Below are 14,986 nucleotides of genomic sequence, written 5' to 3' on the forward strand. Positions count from 1 at the left end.
TCAGAGTTTTAGAAAACCAGACCTCGTAGAACAATGCAAAAAGGGTAACTAAGTTCTCTGTATACATGCAAAGTACGTAGTACAAATTCAAATAGTTCAGAATAAGACAACCGACCAATTTCTTTAGATATGTCAGCACCATCCTTTAACATCACTATTTCAGGGAACGTAAATGAATGAATGATGCAGCAGGTAAGTCGGCCTATACATCCAAATACATCAGAATCAGACAACAAGACAATCATCAAACAGCACTGGTAAAATATCTTAACATCCAATCAGTCATCTTAGCTTTTCTACCTATGATTGATTATTTTAGCAGAGTAACAAAAAGTAAATTTAATTAAATTCACTAATTTCGTGGTCCGCTTGACCAATTAATATATTACAATTAATTATTTGGTCAAGCGGACCACGAAATTAGTGAATTTAATGAATTTAAATGAAGTACACTTCACTAAAGCTCTCCGTGGCCATTTCATTTGTCGCCGAGAATCCAATCCGATTTTANATATAAGACCGGTGTACATCTCTAATTTTATTTTTTGAAAAATCTAAAACTATTCCTTCATTTCGAAGAGAGGAATTCGGATTTTTGTGAACATACAGTAAAATATTCATATCCATATATATATCCATAATCCGAATTCCTCTCTTCGAAATGTAGGAATAGTTTTAGATTTTTCAAAAAATAAAATTAGAGATGTACACCGGTCTTAAAATTTTAAGCTCTTAATCTTGTCCAGGGACTTCGGGACTCTGATTATGACAGGCGTGTAACGTTGCACAAATGTGGATTTGGGAGGCTGAAGAAAATGTTCTTCCATACATCATATGGATTAGTGAATCCATGTTCACCTCTAATGGCATACTAAACCGTTGGAATTTTCCAACGCGGGCAGAGGAAAATCCGAGGATTCCGTACTCCTGTCATCATCAGGTGGTTCATAGTATAAACGTTTGGTGTGGAATTTTCGGAAATAAATTAATTGTGGCCTTATTTTTACGAAAATAATTTAAATGGTGCTCAGTTTCTCAATTTTTGAGGGAAATTTTCCAATACTAATAGATGATGTTCCCCTGCAACATAGACAAATAATGATCCTCCAACTTGGTGGATGCCCTGCACACAATTCTTTTATGAATCTGGAAGCACAGGAGAATAAAACATATAATAGTATGATTTAAACTTACTTATTTATCTAATTTTAAACATAAAATTTGGTTTGTTATAATTATCAATTTAATAAATTATTTTTAAGTTTTGTTGCTCGTATTATAAAAAATTTATTACTGTCAATCGTTATTACTGTAGTATTTGTTAGTTATTTTTTCCAATTCATTATTTATTGCCATCAAGATGAAGGAAAGATAAGTTATAACAGTTAATCGTCGCCTCAGGTTGGCAGCCAATCCTGGAGAAATTACAATAAAAAAAACGTGATTAAGAAAATGTAGCAGCGTCGAAAGGGTGGCCGAGATGGGCCTCGGAAGACCTGACTCCTACAAGGGTCATCCTCACCCGATTAAGGGTAGGCCATGCGAGGTTGACACAAGGACATATACTTTTGGGTCAAAGCTCGCGTATCTATTCGGCTTGCGGAAAAAGGTTGCTTGATTGAGGGGTGAAATTCTATGGCTACATGTAAACATGGATGTTCCGATTATTGGAGGAAGCAGAGTTGTTTTATTGTACATAGTAATGATAGTACTGTCTCTCAGCGCGTGGGAAGATTGTATATTCTTATCAGCGTGAGTCTGGAATGCGAGAGGATCGATGGCGGAACATTGAGTACCCCATCGATCCTCAATTAGGCTTATTGTATCTTAAGGTATAAAAGGTGACGGAGGAACATCGAGTACTCCTCCACCCTAATTGATTGAATGTTATGTTATAATGACTACTTTTAAGCATGAGTGGAGTGTGAACGGGTTTGGATCTAGGAACAACTGTATGCAATTGGTTTGAATCCAGGAACTGCTAGGGTTTGTTGGGTGCTGAGTTGACCTACCTGTTAATAGTACTCGGAGCACAGCTAGGAGCGGGTAATTCTCGAGGCCTGCCGGTAAATTTGTCTCTAACTACTTTTTACTTAAGTATTTTATCATTTGCGTCACAAAGCAGTTTGAGTAGGGCTTGTGTTAATATATGCAATCTATATACCAACCAGCAGACAAACGGTTTACATATAACAAGGTAAGGACTTTTCCGTATTAAATTCCATTTTCAAGGTGACTGCACGACTTCTGGAATAAAGAGATGCGCCCGAAGGCATCGTAATTTCGCGCTTGTCCGCACCAGGGTTATCGTGGCAGGCACACCCGTCCTCACCACAGTTAAGGGCTCGGTTCTCCATGACCCGCCTTCGGCAATATTTGCATTTGATTTATTTTAACCTGAAAAGGCCCGGCTTTGATTCCCGCTGTCACTCTCCTAATAGGTTTATTAACAAATGCCGATCCGACAAAAATCCTGATACTTCCGCCTTGCCGTTGTGAAGATGTCCTACATCAAAAATTATTCATTTCCTACTTGACACCTGTTTGTTATTTGTACGAGAACGTATCTATCCTTCGGGGATAGAATTTAAATTCTGTCACTTTGGGGACCGCGGTAGCCGAGTGGTTAGCATGAGAGACCGGTTCGATTCCCACCATCGCCTCTGGCCCTTTTTTCCCGATAACCCCCAATTTGAACAACATATATAAGAGATTCGTCATGGCTAATATGCAAAGATCATAAGGCCAATTTTAAAAGAAAAAAAAAATTCTGTCACTTTCAATATTAAAAAAAAAAATTCATTCTAATATAGCACATCCGCAAGAAAAGTAACACAACAAAAGAAAACTTTGCAGGAGACAAATGGAAGTTTAATTTTTTTACTTGTGTAAATACACGCCCTTACGGTTATTGGCAATAAAAACTGTCATGATCCATCAATGTTGTCTTTCGTTATTCCAAGATTTAATAGAAAACACAAAACTGTAAAAATCCAACTATACTACCCATAAAAAATAACGCTTTTTGAGTTATGACGCTTTTGGATTTTTGACTCTCAGTAATTTTTGTTAGATTGCTCTTAGATCATGGTGGTCAATGAATGACTGCAAGGATAATAATTTTTTTTCTGATAGACCACATAACAAACGAGCATAAATATCCATTATGAAAAACATCATAAAATTGATTTCACAACTGTTTTTCATAATTTTAAATTAATATATGCGCTGATCATGACCTTTCAATGGTTCGAAAGCTTGGCGGTAACAACTGATTTTGCTGTTTTTCTTCAAGGCGTTGATCCAGGGTGTTCGTGAGTGAATAATAGGTCGATACTTCTAAAATTTAAAGCTAAAATAAATCTGAAATAAGTGATAATTTGCTCTTACACTGTAGACAAAAACTCAGCATAAGAACTAGGAATTTTGTTAGATTCAGTTAATGACAATCTTTTTTCGGGGCCAAATACAATTGTGGTTGGGGTTTTTAAGGATTAATATGGATGCTACCCTTGAATTGCAATGAATTTTAACCTTTGATTTTTCTTATATCTATTTACTTGTATATTTTCGACTGTTTTCTTATTTGTTTACGCTTTATATAGTGTTTTTACTCATGTATTATTACTACTGTTATTATATTTTGACTGTTTTATTTTGGGGCTGGTTCCCTGTTTGAACTATATAAAAAATGAATATGTTTATTATACACTGACAGGCAAAAAATTCCGCCCACTTATAATACAACTTGACTTGTATATATTTTTATATATTAATCGAAGTTTCAAGTTTTTAAACGTTTAATAAAGGATAGATGGATAGATAGATATATGTACTTTATTTACAAAATGAAAAAAAATTAGAGTTAAAAATAAAAAACACAGTATTATTATGGCATGGTATTAAAACCGTGCATTACTATCCCAAGAATATGGATAATTATATAATTATAAGAAAAGGAATATTTAAAATATCAACTTCAGAGGTTACAATTATTTACAGGATTTTCAAATTACAAGATTGAATTGCGATAAACTTTAAAAATAATAAAAACGACACTTCAAAGAACAAAAGGATTCTAACTTACAAAGGGTCCCCCACAGGCCAACAGAATTCGCATTTAGAAGCCCACAAACTAGAAATTATATGTATTAAGACAAACAGAACAAAATAAAAAACAAAAGACAAATAAAAAAGATACAAAATAAGACGAACAGAATATTAATTCCCAAATTGCTATGAGCTCTTCCGTCGTCAGAAAACCCTTACCCACATACAGATACCTCAATTCGTTCAGGATCGAGCATCTAGCGAGAAAATGAAATGCATCCTCACGATCACCTGAGTTGCATAGAGAGCACACTGCAGTGGCAGTACTCCCAACCCAAGGCCTGAAATTCAGGAACAACAACTCCCCTCGAATTTTAAACCACCAGCGGAAAAAAGAGAACGGGACATCATTTGCTGGAGCAGAAAAAACATTGCAAGGAGTTAGGGAATGATTCAACTCCTTGTAGGTTCCATGTTTGAACTATATAATAAATGAATATGTTTATTATACACTGACAGGCAAAAAATTCCGCCCACTTATAATATAATTTGACTTGTATATATTTTTATATATTAATCAAAGTTTCAAGTTTTTAAACGTTTAATAAAGGAGTGTTTCTCTTAAAAAGGAAAAAATGCAAATTGCTAAGGAAAATGAAAACATAAAATTTTAAAAAAGACGGACAGATAAAATTTGTTTTAGATTTTTAATTAACATTTCAATACCACGTATTTCCTCCTCTTCCTTTAATTTCATCTCGTAAACGCCTCGGCATACTTTTTACCAGTCTGGAAATTTCACTTTGCTGGTGGTTAGACCATTCTTCACGAAGAGTCCTTTCAAGATAGTGAAGTTTATCAAGAAGGGGCTGACGTACACTTATTCTTCTTTTGAGGTTATCGCATAAATGTTCGATGGCGTTCAAGTCTGAAGAACATGCTGGCCAGGCTAAAACCCTGATGTTATGCTGTTGAAGGTACGTTTGTACTATGCGAGCGACATGTGGATGGGCATTATCGTTCATTAGAATAGGATTGTGATTTTCCAAAATTTCATAGCGAGTAGCCGTGAAAGACCGTCGACGAACAACAACAAACTCTGTGCGACCCATCCATTGAAATTCCCGCCCATACCATTACTGACCTACGGTGAAGAGGTTGGCTCTGGGAAAAATTACAAGCTTCGTACCTTTCATTTCTCCTTTTCCACACTCTTTCATGCCCATCTGGAGATCGTAGAGCAAATCTTCACTCATCTGTAAAAAATACAGCAGACCAGTCGTCTAAAGACCAATGGCTGGGTTCTCGAGCAATTGGGAGCCGTGCATCTCTGTCATTCTGGTCGATTCTGGTCCTCTTACAGGGCGAAAAGCCATCAGTCCATACTGATTTAATCTTCTTCGAGCGTTCAGAAATTTGGAAACCTCGAACTTCCTGGAAATGATGGACGATGAATCGCTTGAACAACAGTAACAACCCTCATCCTGTTGTTCTTTTACCCTAGGGCGTCTAGAACCAGAACCGGGCCTTCTATGGTAGGACCCAATTTCTAGAAAACGTCTAACGGCGTCTCGCAGAATTTCGTAGGGAACTCCGATGGAAATAATTGCATACCTGATGGAACGTCCATCATCAATAAGTGCCACACCTCGCGCAACATCCTCAACGTCCTCAGCAATAAATGGCACTCTTAAGTTTAAAAATTGAAATTAAGAAAACAAAGATGAAAGCTAAACAGTTAGTTTATTGCTTCAGAATTCAAATTAGACTGAATAAACAATTTCAATTCATTAAAAATTAAATATTGAAAAATCTTTAATCCTTATTTTGGCTTAAGTAAATGTGTTTACGTCTAATTGACATTCCCAATTGAAAACATAGATGAAACAAATATTTATTGATAAAAACATTGAGACAAATTAAGGGCAGAATTTTTTTTTATCGAGAAAATGAAACAAAAAAAATAGTTGGGTGGAATTTTTTGGATGTCAGTGTAATCTATTTTTATGTTAAATGGTCGGGTTTATATCATAATTAGCATTTTTTCAATAAATTATTCTAATGGATTTAGAAACGGAATTATTGATAAATTATGTTATTTCAATTGTTATCTCGTCATTTTATTAACCCATTCGGCTACTTTCTTGTCCTTTATGTATTTTGTTTTAAATATGTTGTTGCTGCAATTTTTAAAAATTCCTCGAAAATTTGCACGCCTTTTCATTTAAATACAGCTATCGATTGCTTTGTAATTTGTAATTTATTTTTTACAAATGTGCTAGTTGTGCATGATTCGTGTTGTGATCTGTATGACATCCCGTCATTTGGATCGTATGGCGCTATCTCTGAACTTTCGGCTGAACACAAGTGGCAAAGTTGTACCACGAACTTACAGATAGCAGGGCTCATGCTTTTCTTTATTACACTATAACAACCCATTTTATACAAGTACTAGCTGCATAACCCGGCGTTGCCCGGGGGATAATAAAAAGGGTTATTTAACACATTATTTTGAATATACATATTGCTATTTCTAGATAGGAGCATATATATTAANTATATAATTGAATACAGTTGCATGTTATATATCTACGATTGTGTTCAGTCGTCATATTAGATATTCTCATATGCAGTATTATTTTTATTTATGAATACATGGTATTAAATTGTAATTACTGATGTATTCAGCGTTAAAATCATTGCAATGCTCTTGGATATGCAATGGTTTTGGTGATTCCATTTGGCATATATACAAACAACAAATCCCCTATCCTGAAGCTTGTTACGTGTAATTATCGACGAGAAAACCATGGATTCTCCAAATTCAATCCAAATAATAGCAATTGACCTTGTGATTTGTGCATCATTATTGCAAAACGCAGTTTAATTTGAAATTGCAATCATTTGATTTGGAAAAGCACTTCTGTTGTTATCATTGGTATGTTATATTAGCACAATGCTCCTTTGAATTTTAATAAGAATTCACTAATTTCGTAGTCCGCTTGACCAATTAACATATTACAATTAATTAAGGTTTTTTAGTTGAGATAAAAAAGTCAATGGTACTAGCGGGATTCGAACCCACGACCTTCGGCTAGATACGCCGCTGCTCTACCTGCTCAAGTGGTAAGCTATCGTGACCTCGATCCACTCGGACACCAACTTCCCATCTCAATCGCACCTTTTGAATTTTCCCTCCTTTTGGCCATTTTTCAATGTTGTTTGAATCCCGCTCGTGCCATTGACTTTTTTATCTCAACTAAAAAACCTTAATTAATTGTAATAAGAATATTAATATTATCGGATGAACAATATGTTGTCGTTTTGGTGGTATTTTAAACTATAGCACAATGCAATTCTACAACCGAGCAAAAAGGCATAACATAAGATTAAACCTAATATAATATATAATACATTATATATGGTCCTGGTTGAGATAAAAAAGTCAGTGTCACGAGCGGGATTCGAACCCACGACCTTCGGCTCAATACACCGCTACCACCACTTGAGCTAATTAATACAGCAAAACAGAAAACCCTTACATGAACCCATACAGAACACTAGAAAACTGGACATATGGAACTTCACAATCTTTCACTTTATAAAATTCAGAATGTTATTAAATCCAATTAGCAAAACAACAACATTACTTATCACATTTAATTTAAAGTGACCGAGTTTGGTAAAACAATGTTTAATAATATTTTACATAACTGATAATTGTTTGTTCATACCTGTAAATCAAAATCGTTCTTCGTAGTCTTTATCTTTGTATACGAAATAAACGTTCACTTGGAGCACTTTGATCAATTCTGATGGTTTGGCTGAGTGGAACGGTCGGCGGTCAGGCCACATGCCGGTAGTTCGTTCTCTACCTACATCACTGCTGCCTATAGTAAACAATACAACCTTGAAGTTTCAATCGTTTTCTATCCTATCCTTCTTTCGTTACATGAGCGAAACCAGTCCTACAGTTTTTGCGATTATAATGTCAGTAATTTTGAAAATATAACCAAATCACTAATTTTTGCGACTATAGAGTGTTAGCGTAGTTTTGCGCCAATTGACTGCTAGCGCCTCTATATCAGAATTAAAAAGACGCGGGAAACGCGTATATACTACGCCCGACTAAACAGCTGAGAGATGAGAAAACATGTGAAAATGGACGCCACAAATTCCTGAAATCACTTTTTTTTATTGTATACTTCAAATAATTAATGTGATTTTAAACTTGGTTGTTGCGACTGATAAAGTGTTAACTACTATTTTGACAATGCAATTTTTTCTAAAAGATCACGGAGAAGGACAACGTTATCGGTTGAGAGAACAAAGATGCGTACATTTCTGTGTTTGAAGAAACCAAAAAAACAGATAGTTATTACCATACAAGTACCCAATGTTAACTAATTTAACATCATTATTTCATTTCTTATCCGAATTGAGATTACAAACTGAAAAATATAAAATATAATTATTATAATTAATGAAATTATATTATATGCACAAATCAAAGCATTGCTTTACCAACACATTCTACGCCTCAAATGGAAGAAAAAACCTTATAAACCATGGTCCTATTTTCAACCCTTTCGCATATATTCAACATTTTATGTTTATTTTTCAACTACCTACGGTTTTCGTCATAACTCTAAATGTAGCTCTTGAACTCTTTATTTTTGTGCAAATCCATAAAAATCGTTGAAGGCATCCTTCTAGAACTTTCAATTTAATTTTTGGTAACAAAACAACACTAAATCTTTCAAAACTGCTAAATTTAAAATTAGTAAAAAACTAAATTTGCAACCTCATTTGAAAAATTCACGGAAGAGCTTGTCAAATTTCATAAAAACTTCTTTGTTTAATAAGCTTCCTAGTGGTACACCGTTTTTTTAATTTCATCGAACCAAATTGTATGCTGAATGGGAGAAAAAGTGGTGTCCAGACCCCAGTGTGAACAAGCGGGATTGGAGTTGATGTTTGAACTTTTTGTAAATTAAAATTCAACTTTTTGTCCTGTGCAAAATGTATTTCTCAACTTTAACTAGATATAAAAGCACTAAAAGAAAGAAAAATGAAACAGAACAAATATAAAAATATATATTATAAACATAGCTAACATAGCTAACAATTAAAGCAAAAACTGAACTAAACATCAAAGCTAAACGCAGACAAAAGAAAAAACCATACGGAAGTTGTAAAAACTACCTTTAACCTAATAAACACACACAAAAAAGAGAAAAATCAAACGTTATTTTGTTCACCATATTTATTGTCTCTCTCTTATTTATATTTTTTGATTTTTACGTTATTTGTTTCTCTTTTTTTCCCTTTTTTTTAGATTAAAGTTGGCTTTTACGACTTTTGCATTGTTGTTTTAGCAATTTTGAAAGAGTTAGTGTCTATTTTCTACCAAGAATTAAATTGAAATTTCTAAGAGGACGCCTTCTTAAAGGAAATTTAAAGCTCTTTTCAATATGTTTACATAGATTTGCACAAAAATTAATACTTCACGAGCTTCGATTAGATTTATGACGAAGTAGATAGTTGAAGAAAAAGCATAAAATGTTGAATATTTGTGAAAGGCTTGAAAATCATATCACGGTTTATATGTCGTTTTTCTTCCATTTGGGGCCTAGAATGTGCCGGTGAAGTTAATGCATTGAGTAGGAGACATCCTGTATATAATATATTGGTATTGAACAGTTTTCTGCGACCTCTCTCATAGTCTCAGAGTTCAACTTGGAAAAATATAAGCTTCAGTATTTTGATCTTATTTTTGGAATTGTACATTCTTGCTGCTTTTCTTCACTTTCAGTAAATGGTGGTTCTTACTCTCAGATTGTTTATTGTTTCTATTATTTCTACACTCTTCTTCTTCCATTATAGAATTTATAAAATAATATCGGTGAATCACAAATTCGACTTGAAACATGGCCATATAAGTGGGTAGTAGTGTTGTACAAAATTGTAAGGCGTTCGATCGACTTGCGTCAATCATCACTTCCTATCTGACCCGGATGGTCGAAGGCACCATTCATCTTCTCAATCTCTACGGTTATAATCTTTCAAGATAGGGAAAAGCTAAGAGCCAAGGCCATCACCACGTCTAATAGAAAGACAAGTAAAGGATATCCTCTATTTTATCTCTTAAAAATAGTCTTATATTTGACCCTTTCCTGAAAAGTGGACAAGCTACAAAATAACAATAATTAATTGGAATACTTAATATGGCAAATTACGACCACTAAGCAAATATGGATTAATTTAACATTATCTATTAATTTTTTTTATATTTTAAATTGCCACATGAACTTCAAACTGATGTGATGTCGTTTTTAAAAAGCATAGTGTAAATGTCAGTTTTGTCATTGTCATAATTTTCTAATAAATGTTAATTTCTTATACTTTGATAATAAAAATTAGATTGCCTTATCGTTAAATACAAGTTTTAAAAATAAGATAAAAACTTTGGAGATAGAGAGAAAATGAGATCGTGGGTGCTGAGTGAGCGAGAGCGCCCGCGCCCGTGTGTATATATCAAGCATTTTGGAAATAAAAACAATAAATAAATAGTTATCGTAAACAATACAAAATAATGTCATGAACTGCGTGGAATTTTTCAATTAAACAATAAAAATTTATATTCTTTTTTATAAAATTAATCCATCAATTAATCAATTAAAAATACAAAATGAAGTAGCCCTATAACTTGGAACGCTACTTTTTTATTGTGTATATGTATGTGTGAAAGAGAGAGAGAGAGAGAGAGAGAGAGAGAGAGAGAGAGAGAGAGAGATAGAGAGAGAGAGAGAGAGAGAGAGAGAAACAGAGAGAGAAAAAAATCCGACAAAAATGAGACAGTGTGGGAGAAAGTGAGAATGGAGAAAGCAAGACATAAATAAAATCAAAAGTGGGAGGTGAACGGGAGAAAAAAAAATAATTGAGAGGGAAGTGAGATAGAGAGAAATGAAAAAAACTGGATGGAGGAAACGGCTCAGAAGAAAATATGATATGATATGAAATAAAAAACAGATGATATGCGAGAAAGTGACAATGGAGAAAGCAAAACATAAAAAAGAGAGAGAGGGAGAGAGAGATAGATAGATAAATAGATAGATAGATAGATAGATAGATAGATAGATAGATAGATAGATAGATAGATAGATAGATAGATAGATAGATAGAGAGAGAGAGACAGAGAGAGAGAGAGAGAGAGAGAGAGAGAGAGAGAGAGCGAGAGGGAGAGAGAGACGGAAAAATAAGAGAAGTACGAAAGGAAAAAGGAAATATATATAAATTTAAAAAACAATTCGGGAAGAGGAAAGGATGAGAATGAAGGATGCAAAGCACCAATGAAGCAGACAAAAGATTAGTAAGCGAGATAGTAGAGATAGTGAAAGAGGGCAAAACGATGAAACTAAAACAAAAAATTACAATGAAATTAATATTAGTAGAAAATAAAAACAAATCATTACAAAAAGAGAACACGATGAACGAAAAACTCAGCCCAAAATATGGATGAAAGAAATAGAGAGTGACACTGTGAGAGAATGTGAGAATGGAGAAAGCAAAACATAAATAAAATCGAAAGTGGGAGGTCTACGGGAAAGAAAGAAAAATGATTGAGAGGGAAGTGAGATAGGCAGGAATAAAAAAAAATTTAATGTGAAAATGATGAACGAAACGGCTCAGAAGAAAATATGATTGAAAAAAAAGAGATAGATGATATGCGAGAAAATGCGAATGGAGAACGCACAACATAAAAACGAGAGAGAAAGAAAGTCAGAGAGAGAGAGCGAGAGAGAGAAGAAAGAGAGTGGGAAAGAGAGTGGGAAAGAGTGTGAGTGAGACGGAGAAAAAAGAGGAAGAACGAAAGGAAAAAGGAAATATATATGAAGTTTAAAAAAATTGGAGAAGAGGAAAGGGTGTGAGAATGAAGGATGCAAAGCACCAATGAAGCAGACAAAAGATTAGTAAGCGAGATAGTAGAGATGGTGAAAGAGGGCAAAACGATGAAACTAACACAAAATATTACAAAGAAATGCAATGAAATTAATATTGGTAGAACATAAAAACAAATCATTACAAAAAGAGAAAACGATGAACGAAAAACTCAGCCAAAAATATGGATGAAAGAAATAAAGAGAGACACTGTGAGAGAAAGTGAGAATGGAGAAAGCAAAACATAAAAAAGAGAGAGAGAGGGGGAGAGAGATAGATAGATAAATAGATAGATAGATAGAGAGAAAGAGAGAGAGACAGACAGAGAGAGAGAGAGAGAGAACTATAGTAGCCCTTTAACTTGGAACGCAACTTTTTTTATTGTGTATATGTATGTGTGAAAGAGACAGAGAGAGAGAGAGAGAGAGAGAGAGAGAGAGAGAGAGAGAGAGAGAGAGAGTGAGAGGGAAACAGAGAGAAAAAAATCCGACAAAAAATGAGACAGTGTGGGAGAAAGACATAAATAAAATCAAAAGTGGGAGGTGAACGGGAGAAAAAAAAAAGATTGAGAGGGAAGTGAGGTAGAGAGAAATGAAAAAAAAACTGGATGGAGGAAACGGCTCAGAAGAAAATATGATTGAATAAAAAACAGATGATAAGCGAGAAAGTGACAATGGAGAAAGCAAAACATAAAAAAGAGAGAGAGGGAGAGAGAGATAGATAGATAAATAGATAGATAGATAGATAGATAGATAGATAGATAGATAGATAGATAGATAGATAGAGAGAGAGAGAGAGAGAGAGAGAGAGAGAAATAAAATCGAATGTGGGAGGTCAACGGGAAAGGAAGAAAAATGATTGAGAAGGAAGTGAGATAGACAGAAATGAAAAGAACGTTAAAGTGAAAATTATGGAGGCTAAGAAGAAAATATGATTAAAAAAAGCAAGCCAGAAAAAAAGAGAGAGAAAGAAAGAAAGATAGATAGAAAGAAAGAGAAAGAGGGAGAATGAAAAAAGGTTAGAGAAAGGCAAATGGATGAAAGAAGACAAATTTTGAAAGAAAGATATAAAGATGGATATATGAGAGAAAAGGACAATAAAAAAACCTAAATAAAGGAAACATGAAAGGAAGAAAGAGAAAGAAAGAGAGTGAGAGGGGGAGAGAAAATGAAAGACGTAGAGAGCAAAAGCAGTAGAGAATAGAAAAGAGTAAAGCGACAAGCAAGATAGATGATGAGAAAACTGTTGATTCGATACATTTGTAGGAAAAGTACCAGGATATTTCAAACATCTTTGCAATAGAAAATACTTATGTTGATGTTGTTTTCTTCTAAACTATTTATCTATTACCCTAAACAGAATAATGATGAAGGTGGGGTGAGTACGGGAGTTAAAACACGTCACTGATGAGATGCTCTTACAATTCGTATTGAAAGAAGTGTTTGTAACTCTTGCAACCTGATGATGAACGTTTGACGCTCGAAATCCGGATAACTGAAAACAACAAACTGTGGGGAAGAACTATCTTTTGAAAAGAAAAGAATATTTGTCGAACCAAACAGTCTAAGAAGTATATGTGTACAGTATGACCAGATTTCATTTAATAATTTATATTGTATGTCAACCTTTTGATGGGAAAACTATTCGGTCTATTTCTGTCTATTTTGCCGTTTTACATAATATAAAAATTAAATTACTCCTGGATCCGTATTTGGAAAAATGTCTTTGCTCTCTCAGAATCGGCCGTTTACAACTGATAAGGGCTGTCGTGGTGGTTAATAAGGAAATAATAAATTGATCCTTCTTGAATTGAAAACTTAAAGTTTATTTTTTAAGTTGACATCTATTTTTCAAGATTCCAATTAAAATCATAAAGTCACTAATTTTTTTTTTCACTAAAAACTTATAATAATGAAGTAAGTGTTTTACGCTCCAGCGCCTTCTAAACGCAGGAAGTTAGAGTTGATGTTATTTACATTAATATGTTCTTTTTTTATGCGGTCGAACTGCAGTGTGTTCATCATAGCATTCACATTTTTTCGAATCCCCCATAGCAGACTTGCAAAAGGATTACATTATTAGAAAGATGAACCACTCGGAGTAGAGTGGAAAATAAAACAAACAAGCCAAAGTAGACTAAAAATAATAAATATAAGACGTTAGCCTTGATCGAATCACAACAAAGCTGCCCTCATAACCAGTTTTTGTTTGTTAACATATGTACATTAGGCAAACATGAGTTTTTCTCAATCAAATGATCCACGAAGCGTTTTTTGTTGTTTCATAGGTTGGATGGAAATAGAACGGATGATAGAGTCATGAACCTTAATTCGAAATGAACTTAAACAGAAATCAGAATTGATTCAGAAAACATGAAGATACGTAGAATGATTAGGTGATATATGTAGAATGTAGGGGATATATGGACAGATAGATACATGATGAACAATATAAACAATACCAAAATCGTTTCATGCACAATCAGATATAAATATAGAATGAATAGGTTGATAAACACAAATTGATGCAGAGTGTAGATAGAAAAACGGTGCAAAATATATTCAGGAGATAACGGAAAAGAATGCATAAACATTGTGTTCTTAACTTGTGATCTCGCAGATCGATAGATAGAAAGTGTACTCTCTCTCTCTCTCTCTCTCTCTCTCTCTCTCTCTCTCTCTCTCTCTCGCTCTCTTCCTCCCTCCCACGCTCTCTCTCTCTTCCTCTCTTCCTCCCTCCCTCCCTCTCTCTCCCCCTCTCTTCCTCCCTCTCTCACTCTCACTCTATCTATATTTTCCTTTCACGTGTTTCTTTCTTTATGTTTCGCTTTCTTCATTCTCACTTTCTCTCATACTATCTACCTTTATTTCTTTCTTTAAAAATTTGTCTCTTTCATACTTTTTCTTATTTCTAACTTTTTTCACTATCTACCTCACTTTCTCCTCCTCCACCTCCTCTTGCTCCATTTTCTCTCTTTATATATCTATCTATCCCT

At 34.1% G+C, this 14,986-nt stretch overlaps 1 protein-coding gene across 1 annotated transcript in view; it reads right to left on the reverse strand.

The window, feature by feature from the left end:
• LOC106661051 (inositol-trisphosphate 3-kinase B) overlaps window positions 1–14,986 on the reverse strand; it is a 350,651-nt gene that overhangs the window by 282,698 nt on the left and 52,967 nt on the right. The window lies entirely within an intron of this gene.

The sequence above is a fragment of the Cimex lectularius genome, unplaced genomic scaffold (assembly GCF_000648675.2).
Source record: "Cimex lectularius strain Harlan isolate CLEC.00 unplaced genomic scaffold, Clec_2.1 scaffold47, whole genome shotgun sequence".
Lineage (NCBI taxonomy): Eukaryota > Metazoa > Arthropoda > Insecta > Hemiptera > Cimicidae > Cimex > Cimex lectularius.